Genomic DNA, 15,034 nt, shown 5'->3' on the forward strand with positions numbered 1-15,034 from the left:
TAGTGGGGTGGAGCAGCAACAAGGCAAAAATGGCAGCCTGGGCAATGTACACGGAGAAGGTCTAAGGCAGCTCCACCAAGTTCCTCTATCCCCAAAGTGCTGCATCCAAGGATTTACCAGCCCTCCTTTGTGGAGAGAAGAAAGGGGATAACTGAGAGAGTCAGTAAACCTACAGGGGAGGGCTAAGTGTGACCCACATGGATCCGCTAAGAGAGACCAGAAGAAACATGCTTATCTTGGCCAATGCCAACATCGAGAGAGGACGACAACCAGGACCTGATATAAGAAGGACCATCTTGGCAGATTCCAGCCTAAGTAGATGATGATAACCAGGGGTCTGATTCCTTGAAGGCATGGCATGTTAACATCCTAGAACTCAGACCTGTCCCTAGGTGCAAGGGCAGGGAGGGGAAGAAATGGAATCAACTAAGAAATCCTGACTCAGTTTACTCTGAAGCGATAAAGTTTTTACCACCAACAGAATGGCAGTTCAAGAAACAAGTTAAATTCATTCTAAAAAAATAAATAAATAAAGTTCTACATACAGATTTTACATCTCTGAGTTTTGTGGATTGAGATTTTGCAATCTATTGATAGTTTGTTTTCTTACATATCGATGGTTCAAATTACTTTCACGCATCGCTTAATTCAGAGCTGGTATTCCACTGGTGCACACGGACCCACCACACCAGTACTTGTTCTGATTGGTTGATGATTTTTACCAACTGGTTATTAAATATTTCAAAATCACCTAGAAATTGGATGCCTACAAATGTTCATAGCCACTGTGTTTGGGGAACTATTGTGTTTCATTTAGATTATAAATATTTTTACTCATTTATTCACTCAGTGAATATTTACATTCCTTCCTTATACTAGGAACTATGCTAGTAAATTTAAGAATCACAAAAATATGTTAAACTGTTATCTCAATTTAAAAAAAAATCAAATGAACCAACCAAACAAATTATAAATGTGCTGCCTGGGTCCTGGGAGAGGTATCTGGTGCCACGAGAGCTCATAAGTTCAAAACCATAGTCAGGGAATTCGCTTGAGGAGAGGAAGACAGGGCTGAGTTTGAAGAAAGATGACCAGGTAAAGGTGGAGAAGGGAAGATGGGTAGAGAGCAGGGCATTTTAGGCAAATGAGTAGCACGTGCAAAGGTCCTGTGGTCTGAGGCAGCATGTTCATTTGAAAGACAGAGAGGGGCCAGAGTGGCTGACACATTGAGAATAATGCAGAGTGGGGCAGAAGATGAGGCTAGAAACTGGCAGGCCATCCGAAGGATTAGGATCTTTAGCTTCAGGGAAAAAAAGTGTATTAAGCAGGACAGTATACCACAAGGGGATTATGCCACTGTGGAGCTGACTTTTAGTGCAGGCACATGAATCATTCTGGGCGGGTTTATGGCTTTAAAATACATTGGACTCAAACGAAGTTTCCTCTGAGTTCTGACTCTGAGTCCTTTCACCACCTCCACTCTGGGATGCCCACCTTTTCCTTTTGCTTCCCCTGGAAAGTTGTGAGTTCATAATGGGTCATCCATTCAACGTGGATTCAGCCAGTGACTGTGTAAAGTTATTTCCCCACCCCTCTCTTTTTTTGGCCGCACCTGCAGCATACAGAAATTCCCTTGCAGGTATTGAATCCCAGCTGCAGCCAGGACTCATGCCACAGCGGCAGCAACTCTAGGTCCTTAACACAAAGCACCAGGATAGGGATCAAATCTGCACCTCAGCAGCTACCCAAGCTACTGCAGAGACAGTGCTGGATCCCTAACTCACTGCACCACAGTGGGAACTCCTAAAGTTATTTCTCTGGATGGAAAATTCTGGGTGTCTGCTATATGGAAGTGAGGCCAGTTATGGGTACATATTGGGCCAGTGGGCACCTCTTGCTTCTGCCTGCCCAGTACCAATTTCCCCTGCTGATAACATCTGTCCTGTAGGGAACACTTTACACTGCTCATTCCATCTGAGAATGCATCATTCTCACCTTTGCTCCACAGCTGAGTGTCATCACTGGGGCCAGTGAACATATTCCACCCCATCATGACTGGCTCAGGGAGAGCACAAGACTCACCCTGGCCCACTGAGCATCCTTCCCAGAGCTGCTTCTGAAACAATGGGGAGGAGAAGCCCCCATTCCCTGGGAATGCCCTCCTGAGAAATGTGGTCCCCATGCTGCCACAGACCACTGTGTAGAGAGGGTCCAGCAGGGGGTGAAGCCAATGCATGAGGAACTTGAGCTGAGAGAGAGAGCGAGCTCGAAACATGATACAACACAACAGCATCACTAGGAGCCAAGTTTATAGTTCTTAAGGGCCACCAGCTAATTTGAGTTGCCTTCTTACCAGTGGCCCAGAGGCCTGTGTAACCAACACATCCAGGCCTTGCTAACATAAAACCATCCTTTTCCACCTCTGTGGCTCCCTCCAGCAGTCGAGACCTCACCGATCCCCCCTCCATGCTGCCCTCCACCTCCATGCCAAGTCCTGTTTAGACCCTATCTCAGATCCTTCAGCAAAGGGAGCAAAGACCTTTCTGCTCAGTTCCCTGGTTTGGTTCGACCCTCACTCCTTTGTGCCCTCGGCTGGCTGTTCTCTCTTTTTCCAGCATAAACCACAGATCACCGGTTAAGGCTGAGTTATCTCTCGGCTCTTCTCACGTGGAGTCATCACTGGTCTCAAGTCTCAAGCCAACCTTCATTTCACTTGGTTCTTTCCCCTTCTTACGTATAGTTCCCAGTCAACCCACACAGGCCGGGACTCCCATCTTCACCCACATTTTAGTCCCTGGGCTCCTCTATTGTCTTTAAGATGTACCTTCACCCTAAGTATTGCTGTTCTCTCAAATCATGCCTCTGAAGCTCACACTTCCAGGCACCAGCCCTCCCCTCTTGCTTCCCAACAGAACAAACTGTGTGTGTCCCTACACACGAGGATAAGCGTTTTTAGGGCTGGGAGGAAGGACAGACGACCATATTTTACCCCCCACATTACATGTCACAAAACTGGGGATCAGAGAGGTAGTTATTTGTCCAAAGGACACAGAATTACTTGACAGTTGACTGATTCTAAAAAGACGTGTGGGAAGCATCACCGAGCTATCCTCTGGTTTGGCACTGAACCCAGGGTGCCTGTTCATGAAACAATAACCAAATGGAGAAAGACTTGCCCCCTGTTTCCCTCCCGCCTCCCCCATGGTCAGTTGGCTCCGTCATCCCAAGTTAGCTTAGGGGAAATGCAGTGGCTCGTTTTGATTTGGGAACGACTAGAGTTCAAGTGGCGGAAACCTTGGGTCCTTGAGACTTAAGTCGCAAGGGGACCGTGAGGACGTGGAGAGACAGAAAGCCTCGTTTGTCCTGAGAGAGGAGGAGAGTGGCATCTGTCCACCCTCACTGGACCGCCTCCATCTATCGAAAGTCCCGTTTAACCATCAGGCGATGTCCCCAGGGCTACTAATGGCCTTAAGAAAACGAAAGCTGAAATGAACTGAGCCCTGAGGCTAATCTTGGAGCAGCCACTGGGATGACCAGGCCAGCAGGTCCCAAAGCCAGGGTCAGGGTTCAGCTCGGCAAACTTCCCTTCCCCCAGGGCCTCTCCCGCCCCACTGTCCACACACGTGTGTCTTCAGCCTCCAGTTCACATCCCGATAAAGGATCTAAACAGAAACAAAGGAACACCATCAATGTGAGATGCGGGGGCAGCGGGGGCGGGGGGAGTCCAGGACCTGAGAAGGAGGAGGATGGAGGGACAGAAACAGAAACAGGAAGAGAAGGAAAATAGAGGGACGTCAGGTTATCGTTTAAACTATGCTGACACCGCTGCAGCGACTGTAAGGCAGCTGTTACCTAAGGGGAGTCATTTCCCGCTGGGCGAAAAGGATGAAATCTAAAATACTAAAAATGATAGCTACTTTGAGTCATGACTGCGCTGCACCGTGGGCACGCACACATATGTGCGCATTCACGAGAAACACAGATGAACGTATGGCTTATCAAGTTCAGCAATTACAAAGTAAATATCATTAACGTCTTAAGAGACATCAGCCAGAAACAAAATTTTCATTGGGGGTAAAGACGTATTTCCTCAAGGGTGTGTGCGCGCATGTACACACACACACACACACACACACAATGCATATGCGTTATATTCCATAGTAAAGTGATTGACTTGTCTGGATCATTGGAAAGTAAACTTGCGGCGCTCCCAGCGGTAACGTGCAAAATTTGTGCTGAGGACGAATGGCAGTCTGGAGCCCTTTCTCCTGAGCTAGTTACACAGCCTCGGGCACAATAAATTCTATGCTTTCTAGAGATAGTGACGCGATGGGAGCTCTTCCTCAGCAGAGGCTAGAGCGCCCTGATTCTGTTCCTCTTTATTACTGACGTTTTGTGTGCCCGCGTCCTCATTCCCAGCGGGGTGGCGAGCTCCTTGTCTTTATCTCGTGTCCCTCCCGGACCCCACTCTGGGACTTCAGGTGGAGGAAAGGCTCGGCAGAGCCTGCTTGGTTGGCCGATTGCCAGCTGGGCCAGGCAACTTCCTTTAAAACCAAGACCATGACTTGTCTTGGCAGCTTGTACCTGGAGGACAGAAAACAAGCCAAAGACTGATTTAAAATGTAGGTCTGGCTGTCGAGCAGACCGAGGTGGGCAGAAGTGCTGAGCCCGGCTGAATCCAATCACGTGGTCAGATGGAAACCCAGCAGGGCCCTGGAGGTGGGGGCTCCTGGGCACATAAGCTTTTCAGTGTCCCCCATTTCTTGCTTTTAGGGAATGGACATCAGCCTCCATGACCTTCCCTGAGTTCCAAAAAGAGGCTCAAACAGTTGCTCATCAGGGCAGGGAGGGGATGCAGAGTCCAGGGAGCAACAGTCAAGAGACAACAGTGCAGCCTTGAGGCAAGATCCTGGTTCCTCTGCAACCAATATGGATAAGAGCATCTTCTGAGTCCTTCCCCAGAACTGAAGCCCCCAACACATAGAAGACGTTAATGAAGCATCCCCAGCTTTGAAAAACAATGCAAGCGTGCATCTACCCCGATCCTTATCTATGGCCCTATTTTTCACTCCCCAAACTATAAAACCACCTCCCAACCTCTCCCAAGGTGGGGCAGAGTCTTTAAGGCATTAGCCTGCTGTGGCCCCCTTTGCCTGGCAAAGCAACAAAGCTGTCTTTTTCTCCTTCACCCAAAACTCTGTCTCCAAGTGCGTAGTTGGCACTGGAGGACAGAGGCTGTTTCAGCACCAAGATGCTCTCTTGCTGTCCTGGCTGCGCATCCGCCTTTGACAGGAGAATAGAGCTCCCGCAAAGGGTGTGAAATTCAGGTGTGATTTTTTTTTTTCTTTTTTAGCCTCACTGTGGCATATGGAGTTCCTGGGCCAGGGATCAGATCTGAGCCCCAGGTGTGACCTACCCCCAGGTGCGGCAACGCTGGACCCTTTAACCCACTGCGTAGGGCCTGGGATCGAACCTGTGTCCCAGCCACCAATCTCCTTGTGCCACAGCAGGAACTCCCGAACGTGGCTTTTCAATCAGATCAATCACCTCAGATCCTGTATTGCTTGCTTGTCTCTCTCCTCTCTTTTTCTCTGTCTCTTTCTGTCTCTTTTCCTCGTCTGTCCCTCTCAATGTACATTCAGTTCATTTAGGGGCGGGCAAAAAAGAAGAAAAGTTATGGCAGTTCTTATGAGAATGCCCCCCAATTGAACAGTTATTTTATTTCAAACAAAAATGATTCTTGTTTGTGTTTTTATTTTTTGTCTTTTTAGGGTAACCCCTGCAACATATGGAAGGTCCCAGGCTAGGGGTCAAATTGGAGCTGTAGCTGCCAACTTCCACCACAGCCACAGCCACGTGGGATTTAAGCCACATCTGTGACCCTACACCGCAGCTCACGGCAACACCGAATCCTTAACCCACTGAGCAAGGCCAGGGATCGAACCGGCAACCTCATGGTTCCTAGTCGGATTTGTTAACCACTTCACCACGACGAGAACTCCCTGATTCTTGTTTTTAAAGCAAGGTCCCTTCTACCAGAAATGTCCCTCCGGCCCCACCTCCCTCTGCCCAGACACCTCCCTGGCATTCCTTAATTCTGGCAATGCCAGGTGTAAGCCACTCCTTTATTCTCTATTAAAATATAAATACGCTCATTCAGAGAGCCCATTCAAAAAATGGTAGCAACCATTCATACTTTAGTATGAGTAAGTTTATAGGTATGTTGCTATTTATAGATTTCACTAGAAAAGAAGCAGAAGAAAGCAGGGGCCCTGGGAAATGGGAAACTAGAAAGAGATGTGGTTTTAGGGAAAGGAGATTGGTGGGAGCAGGGGGGTGGGGGGGCAATGAAGCAAAAAGGTGAAGCTGAACATACCAAAGAGTAAATTTTCTTCTTTCTTCTCTTCCCTGAATGTCCGCCCTGCACATTTTTCTCTCTGAGGTTTTTCCTCTTCTTTGTGTGTACACAGAGGGTATTTCTATGTGGACCCACAGACACACTGACACTATTCCAACAGTCACCATGTTAACCAATCCTGGGAAATCCCTTCAACATTTGGCACGGAAACCGTGGAAAAGCTCCTACATTTTTAGCCAAATACGTTTCACTCATTCACTCACAAATATTGATTTAACACTGTGCTGGGCGAAATGGTTTTTACCTACGTGGTAAAAATATTTGTGCCCTTTGTTTACTTAGACTGTACTTGGGAGGAAAAAGAGAAACGTGGGAGTTCCCGTTGTGGCACAGCGGGTTACAAGCCCGATGTATCCATGAGGATGCAGGTTCGATCCCTGGCCTCGCTCAGTGGGTTAAGGATCTGGGGTTGCCGTGATCTGTGGGCTAGGTTGCAGAGGAGGCTCAGATCTTGTGTGGCTGTGGCTGAGGTGTAGGTAGGTGGCTACAGCTCCCATTCAACCCCTAGCCTGAGAACCTCCATATGTCACAGGTGCGGCCCTAAAAGGCAAAAAGAAAAAAGAAAAAGAAAGAGAAACGGGCCTATTTGGCTTAGGTTGGTGGGAATGTTTGCGTTTGTGAGACACTGGATGTACAAGAAACAGTGAGTCTTCTAGAGTTTTTCTATCTTTCTAATGATTTTGAAAGTTCAAATTACCTTGAAGGCATTTAGCCTTAATTGTTCATGCTGCGATTCAAGCCATTATCTCTTTCCTTCTCACGGCCATAATGTTGTAGAAAGAGAATAAATTCCTCGCTTTAAATGCCAAGAATTGAATAACAAAAAGCAAAGAAAAATAAAGTAGACCCCAATATATGCTTTTATATCAATTTATTAAGTGTCACTTAAATTCGATCTTGTTGGGAGTTCCTGTTGTGGCACAGTGGGTTAAGAACCTGACTGCAGCCGCTCAGGTCGCCGAGGAGGTGCAGGTTCAATCCCTGGCCCGGCTCAGGGGGTTAAAGAATCCGACCAGTTGTCACAGCTGTGACTTGGACACAATCCCCAGCCCAGGAACTTCCATAGGCCGCAGGTGTGGCCTTAAAACAAACAATTAAAAAAGCAATGACCTTGTTAAGATATCTTTCGGGGATTTCGCTGGGAAGGATGGACTCGCTGAGACTCTTTCTAAAGAAGCCCATTCAAATGTAGATGAAGAGGGCGTCTACCGCCAGCTTAGCACCCTGTCCTGCCAGAAGGGCCCTGATGCTGCATGGACCTTTAAGTGGCATCTTTTTGCTAATGGAATGTTGCCTTTGAAATTGCTCCGATGGTGATAGTTGGAAAATTCCTTTTTCCTGGCTCCCCAGGCAGATGTGGAGGTCCGGCCCCCGTGAGTCCGGGCTGCTCGTTCTGGCCCATGCGGATGAAATCCCCAGTGCTGCCCCCCCAGGACTGGCTATGCGGCTTGTGGGACACGGTGCAAAATAAAAGTGACAGGCCCCTTGCTCAGAATTTCCAGGCGGTGACAGCAGAGCATTAAACTAAGTGTAGGCCATTCTGAGCAGACACGCAGGGGTGGGACTCCAGGCAGATGCAGAAACCCGCCCTAGACCCACCCAGAGAGGGACCCAGACCCACCCAGATAGGGACACAGCTTAGAGGGGTGCTGGCCGTTCTCCTCCCTACCCCACGGCCCCAGCTCTGCAGCCCTTCTGCTCTCGCCTGGGCTCTGGCTCCATTCTCCGAGTCCCAGTGCATCCTTCTCCTAGATGACAATGTCCCCCTCTCAGCCACTCGGTCGCTCAGGCTCCCTTTCTTCATAACTCCAGCAGCTCTTTAACGAAATTTTTATTATGGTTGATTTACAATGTTGTGCCAATTTCTGCTGTACAGCAAAGCCGCTCAGTCTTACACATATAGATTTTCTTTCTTTTTCTTTCTTTCTTTCCTTCTTTTCTCTTTTTCTTTCTTTCCTTCTTTTCTCTTTCTTTTCTTTCTTTCTTTCTTTCTTTTCTTTCTTTCTTTCTTTTTCTTTCTCTCTTTTTCTTTCTTTCTCTCTTTTTCTTTCTTTCTCCCTTCCTTCCTTTCTTCCTTCTTCTCTCTTTCTTTCCTTTTTTCTTTTTAAGGCCATACCTGCAGCAAAAGGAGGTTCTGGGCAAGGGGTCGAATAGGAGCTGTAGCCACGGCCACAGCCACACCAGATCTGTGCTGCATCTGCAACCTGTGCTGCAGCTTGTGGCAACACCGGATCCTTAACCCACTGAGCAAGGCCAGGATCGAACCTGCATCCTCACAGAGACTATGTTGGGTTCTTAACCCCCTGAGCCACAATGGGAACTCCCATTCCCTTTCTTATCCTCCATCATGGTCTATCCCAAGAGCGTGGATACAGTACCCTGTGCTGTGCAGTGGGACCTCGTTGCTTGTCCATTCTAAATGTTAAGACCAACGCCAGCATTTGTGTCCTTTAGACATGGCCTCGCCAATTTTGGATTCACATCCAAGGCCTATTCCAAGATCAGTTCTAGCCCCCGATACATATGCGTCTTTCCAAATTTCCCTTTTATTTCTAGGCCTTCCTCTTTTTGGTGCCAAAATGGGTTTTATTGACCAAGTCCTCATGCGTCCGCACGTGTGATGACGCAGGCACCTGCAGGTGGGCTGGCAGGGCTGCTCTGGGCCTGAGCAGAGGGCCGGAAGGAGTCAAGGCTTGAGACGACGGGCCCAGGTGATCCTGGACCCACAGAGACAAGGACCCAAGGATGAGGGGCAACAATGGGGCAGCAGCAGGTGTTGGGCCCCCGCGCCTCGCACACCAGGGCCATGAACTTCCTCTGACACATGTTCTACAGGAAGAGGAAACGCTGGTTCTTGGCCTCTCCGGGATGGCCTCTGTGGAAACTGCGTTTAGATGGTTCTCATCTTGCAGAGAAACGAGATGAGTCACAAAGAGTCTTCATTCATCGGCGCTTTCTTCAGAGCGCTCAGTGAAGTGACTCATGCCTCTATTTACTAGAGGCTATTGGGAATGTTAGGTGAAATCCTTTCCCCTGGGAACAGGAAGTTTTTGGTGTTTCTTACAGATTAAGCACCGCTGGGGGCACCATAGCACCCATGCTGCTGATTAGCTGACTTCCTAACGGAGACGCTCAGCCAGGGACGGAGCAGCCAGATTCAGGGGAGGCAGAGCTTTCAAAAGTCACAGTTGACATGACTGCACCCCTTCCTTCCTTCTTCTTCTTCTTCTTTTTTTTTTTTGCCGTGCCATGGCATGCAGAAGTTCCCAGGCCAGGGACCGATCCTGTGCCACAGCAGTGATGATGCCAGATCCCTAACCAGTTGAGCCACCAGGGAACTCACATCAACATCAGCACACTTTTTTTGGCTGCACTCCTGGCATGTGGAAATTCCCGAGCCAGGGATCGAATTTGTGCCATGGCAGTAACCCAAGCTGCTGCAGTGACAACTCCAGATCCTTAACCTGCTGCTCCTCCAGAAACCTATGCACTTGCATAATCCAGATTCACAGACGATAAGGCCTGACAAAATATCACCTGCTTGGAATATTTAGAAGAGAGACAGAGAATAGAAAATATTGTGAGGAGTTCCCGTTGTGGCTCAGCAGGTTAAGGACCCATCAGAGGCTCTGTGAGGACGAAGGTTCGATCCCTGGCCTCGATCAGTGGGTTAAGGATCCAGCATTGCCACAAGCTTCGGCGTAGGTCACAGATGCAGCTCTGATTCCATCCCTCATGCAGGAATTTCCATATGCCTCAGGTGCGGCTGTAATAAAAGGAAATAAAAAGCTTTGTGGGGAGCATTGGCAAAAGGCTCAGGAAGTGAGTTTTGGGAACGGCAATCCTTGGTTTTTTCCTGCGGAGGATGCTAAGGGGGTCTGCCTCGCCAGGAAACATGGGAGGGAGAGGCAGGGAGGGGCACCCTAGGATCGAAGCCCAGAGCCAAAGGGCAAACCATCAATTCGCCACCACAGTCGGTTGGCAGACTCAGGGGTAAGCAGGGCAAGAGACAAGCAGGCAGCCAAGGGACATTAAGCACAGGCCAGCAGATGCCATGGTGTGTATACACCAGGGCCTCCGGGAGTCCGGGGGCCCCTCCTTCCAGCTCCACAGGACAGAGAAGCCACACATCCGTCCCCCACACAGCAGATACCATCTTGGGGAAAGAAGCAGGGGAGCGGAAGGCTGTCTGAGACACTGAGCACAGAGAAGCAAAGCGCTGCCTGGGGAAACAAATCATCAGCTGGCTGAAGCTTTCACCCAGACCAGGTAGTTAATGAAAAATTTCCCAGTAGCCATTTGACAGCAGCACGAGGCAACAGCAAGATTACTTATAGACCAAAGTCATAACGTTCTTGTCTATACAGCAAAGGGATCCAGGCAGGATTATTTATCACCTACTATGTGCCAGATGCTATATTCAATGGCGGGGGGAGGGGTGTGTGTGCAAAATCCAGTTGTTTTTTGCATTTTTTTCCTTTTTAGGGCCTCACCTGTGGCATGTGTAGGTTCCCAGGCTAGGGGTCGAATCGGAGCTGCACCTGAGGCCTACCCCATAGTGACAGTCGTGACAGATCCTTAACCCACTGAGCAAGGCCAGGGATCAAACCTTCAACCTCATGGACACCCATTGGGTTTGCAGCAGCTGAGCCACAACGGGAACTCACAAAATCTAGTTTAAGAGAGAAGCCACAGGTGAATAATTATTAGCTAGAGCGACCGGTAAGCTCTAAGCAAAGGAATAGTTCGGGACCCAGGGGCCCAGAAGAGAGGCATTCAATTCAGAATAAGGACTCAGAAAAGGCTCCTGGGTTGTTGAGGCTTGAGCTGAATTTGGAAGGACAAGTAGCATCAACAAGAATTTAGGTTCTAGACGAAGAGGTGAGAGGAGGACAGCGGTAGACACAGAGGCGGCAACGTGCGCGATGGGGTCGGAAGAGGGAGAGGATTTCGCGGGGCTGGGGTGCGAGGCAGGCTCAGAGGTGATGCTCCAGGGGTCAGGAGTAAGAGTCTGACCAGGAGAGAAGCGTGCGCTGAGCTAAGCCTCTGAGGTTTGCGTTGAAATCTACAAAAAAGCGCTGAAAGATGCCAGTCAGGGCAGGACAGATTCTCATTTGAAACGATTCATTCAGGTGGGAGAGTGGGGCACAAGCAAAGGAGGAGAGAGGAAGGAGGAGGGGAGGCCATGAAGGTGCCACCGAGCGGGGCCCTGGGGGGCTCGTGGGCACAAAAGCCTTTCTGGGCCCCCATTTCTTGTTTATAGGAAACAGGCCTCATTCAGCCTCCATGCCCTTCCCTGAGCTCCGAGGGGCAGGTTCAGGCCGTGGCTGATCAAGGAAGGGAGGGGAGGCAGAGACCAGGGAGGAGCCATCAAGCAACAAGAGTACAGCCCTGGGGCAGGGTCCTGGCTCCCCCTCAAGGGATACAGGTGATGATGGAAGCATCTCACGCACCTCAGCGAAAAGGTAGAGTCCTTCGGCTTCTTCTAGAAACGAACACTTTAAAATTGAAGAGCTGGGAGTCCTGCCTTGCACTTCTCCTTCGTTTTGTTTTTGTTTTTGTTTTTTTTCCCCTGTCTTTTTGTCTCTTTAGGGCCACACCCACGGCATATGGAGGGTCCCAGGCTAGGGGTCTAATCAGAGCTACAGCTACCAGCCTACGCCACAGCCATAGCAACTCGGGATCCGAGCTGTGTCTGCGACCTACACCACAGCTCATGGCAACGCCGGATCCTCAACCCACTGAGTGAGGCCGGGAATCGAACCCTCAACCTCACGGATGCTAGTCGGGTTCACTAACTGCTGAGCCATAAGGGGAACTCCTTCTCCCTTGTTTGATTGCACTCTAAGCACAATCACCTGTGAGCCAAAGATTAGGCCCCCTGGGCACAGTCGCCTGTGGGTTAAAGATTATTAGCACTTGACATTTTTCATGAACTTTCCTAGTCTGTTCTAATCTCTCAGCAACATGCCCTTTTCACAAGTACTGTTATTCTAGGCAGTAGCCCGGACCACCACCAGGCCCACGCCAAGATCCCCTGACACCAGCCTCAGTGACCAAGAGTTCCCTAAAAAAGAAGAATGCATGTCTGCCCCAACTGTTTCTTTTCTTTGCTTTTTTTTTTTTTGTCTTTTCTAGGGCCACAACCATGGCATTTGGAGGTTCCCAGGCAAGGGGTCTAATCAGAGCTACAGCCACCAGCCTGCGCCACAGCCACAGCAACGCCAGAGCCTTAACCCACTGAGCGAGGTCAGGGATCGAACCTGCCACCTCATGGTTCCTAGTTGGATTTGTTGACCACTGAGCCACGACGGGAACTCCCCAACTCTGATTCTTATCCAAAATCCTGTTTTTCTCCTTTTCGACTATAAAACTCCCTGCAATTCTTTCACCAAAGGGGGTACAGTCTTTAACACTTTAGCCTGCTGTGGCCTCCTTTGCCTGGCAGAGCAATAAAAGCTGCTTTTCTCCCTTACCCATAACGCTGTCTCCACGTTTCTATTCGGCACTGGTGGACAGAGGCCAAGTTTTTGCAATAAAGTGACAATTGCAGTGACCTGGCAAGAGGTGATAAGGGGTTTGGATGGCAGAATCGCTAGGATTTCAGGACCTGTAAGATGATGGAGATGAGTGAGAGGGACCTGCAGGCTTCTGTGGTGCCTGAGTGGGCACCTCGTGCCAAGGGGCACGAAAGACAGCAGTGGATTTGAGGAGGCAGGTGGTGGCGGGGGTAGGGGGGCAGGATTTGTTTGACATGCTTGTGGTGGCTGTGTCCAATCCCAGTCAGGGCTGGCAGTCACAGCCGTGTCCCCAAGGAGTAAAACCAGGACTTGGGCTTGTTTGGGGCTGTGTGTGGGCAGTTACTGGGGCCTTGATGGCAGCACATGCCATGGGGTGGTGGAGAGAAAGCCCATTGGCCGTGGATGGAGGAGAGGCCGATAAACTGGCATCGTCGCTGGCGCCACCCCTGCTCCTCCTGATGTAGCCCTGTCTTGATGACGAGCCCCTCGACCTGGGCCACTGTCCCCACGGGCTCCTGGCTCTCCTTCACATACTTGTCAGTGAGACCTGCTGGGTCCGTTCCCTCTCATCTCTGTGCTTCCGTCTTCACACCACCTCCCACCTCCATCCAGTCTCGCCAAGATCGCTGCCTGATTCCCAAACAGAACCAAGAAAACCTTTAACCCCACAAATCAAATCTTTTTTTTCTTTTCTTTGTAGGGCTACACCTGCTGCATATGGAAGTTCCCGGGCTAGGGGTGGAATCAGAGCTGCAGCTGCTGGACTGCACTACAGCCAAGGCGACCTGGGATCTGTTTCTGTGACCTACACTTGTTGGGTTCGTTGCCACTGAGCCACAACTGGGAACTCCACGGGGGTGAATTATAGCATCATCTCCCTGGTGGAGTCACCTGGCTCCTCCCCCTCCCAGCCCCGGCCACTTAGGTAGGCTCCTCCCCCTGGCCGTCTCTGGGTGGGCGGTCACTTCCCAAGGACACCGGTGTTCTGGCTCCCCTCCGGTGGCTGGGTTCATCTTCACAAAGCTAGAGACTTGCCAGGACCAGGGAAATGCAAGACCCAGCCTGTGGCTGGGAAATTACTCTCCTCTTCCCACAGGCTCTGTTGTCCCAGCCCATGGTCCCTGGTGACCCCCGCCCCCCAACTGGTGGCAACGTTCATGCTGGGATGTGCTTGTTACCTGGATCAGAGGCAGGCAAGACCCCTCCATCTGGGCTGCCCACAGAGTGTCCATGGGGCTGCCAGCCTGGCATGGGGAGGGCCACTGCTTTGCTCTGCCCTGAGATGCCACGAGGCAGCAAGCAGCTCCCACAGCTGTACAGCGAGGCCCCCGCCAGGGATGGAGTGAGGGCCTTCGTTGCCCTGGATGGATGGCAGGAGGCAGAGTGGAGGGAGAGTGAGAGTCAGGCGGAGCCCAGGTGCCAGGAGACAGGGAGCCGGTGGAACTCAGCCTGGGGGGGAAGGGAGATGTGAAGAGGTGGGGCCCCACGTGAGCAGGGGCTCAGAGCCCCTGACATGCTCTGCTGTCCCACTCAACTGAAAGAACACAAATTCTTAAGGATCTCAAGACAGCAAGGACAGAGCATTAAACCACAAGCGTCCAAGTGCACATCCTGTGCAACTGCACTGGTCGCACCCGTACGTGATTTCAGCCCGGCCTCTTTCCTTCCCCCCTTCAAATCCTTCAGTGGCTCACACCTTTTTTTTTTTTTGTTTTCAGGGAAAAAAGCCCAAATGCTCTCAGCTGGCTTTTACCGTTTGGCTTCTAACACGCGCCCTCCCTGCCTGGAACACACGGACCCCGGCCCTCGCCCTGTGTTCATCAGTGAGGTCCTGGTTTCACCTTCTCCAGGACACTTTCCACGACCCTCTCGTGTAAGGGCCTTTGTCTTCCCTACGGCACCATGATTAGATGCAGGAGGAGCTTCTCTCGAAAGGGCCAGCTGCACCCACCCCAGAACCAGGGCTGCCGTATGCACACAGTGTGGAAGCTGGACTGTCAGCTTTCCCCCTTAATGGATGGGGTTGCCCCTCGGGTTTTGCAGGGCCCAGGGTGGAAGCATCTGGGATCCTGGGTTGTTGTTGTTGTTTGTTTGT

General features: G+C 50.5%; 1 protein-coding gene across 1 annotated transcript in view; it reads right to left on the reverse strand.

Annotated features, from left to right (window-relative positions):
- Positions 1 to 427: 427 nt before the first annotated feature.
- LOC110255799 (uncharacterized) overlaps positions 428 to 15,034 on the reverse strand; it is a 96,851-nt gene continuing 82,244 nt past the window's right edge. Inside the window, exon 7 of the transcript XR_014819102.1 lies at positions 428 to 4,584. The gene's annotated coding sequence lies outside the window, so the exon portion shown is untranslated. The remainder of the gene's footprint in view (positions 4,585 to 15,034) is intronic.

This window comes from Sus scrofa, chromosome 11, assembly GCF_054392235.1.
Source record: "Sus scrofa isolate SSC_HxYL_T2T_F1_AM1 chromosome 11, Sscrofa_HxYL_maternal_Yorkshire_Landrace_v2.0, whole genome shotgun sequence".
NCBI classification, from domain to species: domain Eukaryota; kingdom Metazoa; phylum Chordata; class Mammalia; order Artiodactyla; family Suidae; genus Sus; species Sus scrofa.